Source organism: Sitophilus oryzae, unplaced genomic scaffold (assembly GCF_002938485.1).
Source record: "Sitophilus oryzae breed Bouriz unplaced genomic scaffold, Soryzae_2.0 scaffold_1040_pilon_pilon, whole genome shotgun sequence".
Classification (NCBI taxonomy): domain Eukaryota; kingdom Metazoa; phylum Arthropoda; class Insecta; order Coleoptera; family Curculionidae; genus Sitophilus; species Sitophilus oryzae.
In genome coordinates this window covers 4733-6648 of record NW_022145661.1, presented here as the reverse complement: position 1 = coordinate 6648, position 1916 = coordinate 4733, and the positions used below count along the sequence as shown (strand labels likewise).

The 1916-nt window shown below is 24.8% G+C and overlaps 1 long non-coding RNA gene across 2 annotated transcripts; it reads left to right on the top strand.

The window, feature by feature from the left end:
* The first annotated feature begins 6 nt into the window (after positions 1 to 6).
* On the top strand, positions 7 to 1184 carry LOC115875176. 2 transcript variants are annotated; one of them, XR_004048982.1, is made up of 4 exons: positions 7 to 222; positions 307 to 647; positions 706 to 875; positions 939 to 1184. It is a non-coding gene; the product is annotated as an uncharacterized LOC115875176 (long non-coding RNA). The 2 variants fall into 2 exon arrangements; XR_004048981.1 differs by having other exon boundaries at positions 7 to 647.
* The last annotated feature ends 732 nt before the right edge of the window (positions 1185 to 1916 follow it).

Genomic DNA, 1916 nt, shown 5'->3' with positions numbered 1-1916 from the left:
CAAAGACTACAAAGACAGGACAGCCGGCAAAAGATGAAACGTTTTTGGCTTCGGCTCTCAGTGACCTCGTCCCTTTAAAGTGCGACTTCGAGGAGATTTCAGATATTGCCATACTTATTCTAATTGAACAAAATTTCATTATAAATTATGCACACTATATATAATGAACGTATATTCTTGATGGAATATGATAAATATTTTAAATATTTTAATATTACTTAGGTATTACTTATTATGAAGAATATTTAATCCAATATTTCTAATATTTTTTTGTGTACATTTTTGATATAATACCTATATTTTTAGTTATTGTGTAAAACATGGCAACATTGCAAATACTTGACAAGGTTGAACTAGGTTAGTAGGTCAGGGAGTTTTTAACCTACATTTTTGCAGAAGTTTGTAGTGTTTATTTGATATTTTATTGTATTTTTTATTTAAATAAAGAATGAAATTTTTAATTGCTGAGCATAGTGTGATTCGATTGGGTTAGTTACCATTTAAAATGCTAAGAACAGTTTCTATTGTTGGAAGGTGAAAATAAAAACAGCAAATTGTTTACAGACTTTGTTTAAATTAGTATTTGCAGAAAAGTGTCTATATTTATCAAGTATTTATCTAATGTGAAATAACAAATTCATTAAAAGGTAACAGATTCTTAACATAAATATACAAACTAGTATTTTCTAAGAAATTATTTTGCAGATATGTTTGAATTCTTATGATTTCCACTGTTGAAATGGCAAAACAATATATTTCTAGGAAATATCGGAAATATCGAAAACGGAATATTTTCTAGTGAAAGAAATACATTTAAAAGTGAGTGCATATTAAGCTAAGGAGAAATTTTGTATAAGAAGTTGTTCCATATACAGGTATCACCAATATGAATATGAATGTTTTGTTATTATTAATGAAAGTAAAAATATTATTTGTAGGACATGCAGAACATCAAAATCCAATTAAATTAGTAAAGAGCTGAGGGTATCTATACTATAAAATTTATAGTTTTGTCTATTTTTATCACCAAAATATAAGTTACGTATTTTTGTTAACGAAGGTTGTTTCTTGTTAAGTAACTAAAACAAGGATCAAAAAAAGAAGACTCAATCAATATGCACCAGTGTATTTTTATAAATATCACATAATTTGCAAATATTACAACAATAAATGTCTCAGTTTTATAGAAGTCTTTTATTTAAAAAAAAAGTTAATATGTTATTAGAAAACAAATTTATGTATAAGTTCAAAAATATAAATTTGCAGTCTATTTTTTTTAATTAAACTATAAAATCATAATCATTAAGTTTTATTTAAACTAACACAATAAAACATGGTATTAAAAAATAAACATAATATATAAGTTAAATTAGTAGAAATAAATATAAATATCATAAAAAAATAATATAACTAATAAACTAACATAAATCAAGTTACAATTGTAACAAAGTTAGAAGATTGTAACTTTGTTACAATTGTAATAAAACTTAAAATTGTAATTATAAATTCATTAAAATGTTAATCTTTCGATTAACTCTAGGCATGGATTTAAAAGTAGCATTGCTGCTTTTTAATAGGTAGTATATTCTTAATCTAGTATACAATTTTAAAAGATAAATGTGCGGGAAATTTGAACATGGGTGTTTATATTCAATGGTTTGAAAAATATGTAATAGATAATTGCCTGGACAGTCTATTATGCAGTTTTCAATATTTTCGACAAAAAGTTTTTCTAGTTTATAAATAAAATGGTAAAAAGACTCATGAGGGGTTTTTAAACTACCAAAAGTTGATGTTGTGTCATGGGCCTTAAAATGAATAAACATATTTGATTGGTCTAGGTTGTTATTTTCCGTCGCAAATGCATCACAAGTTGGACAACTGTGAAGTTTTAAACATTTTTTTATTAAAAAACC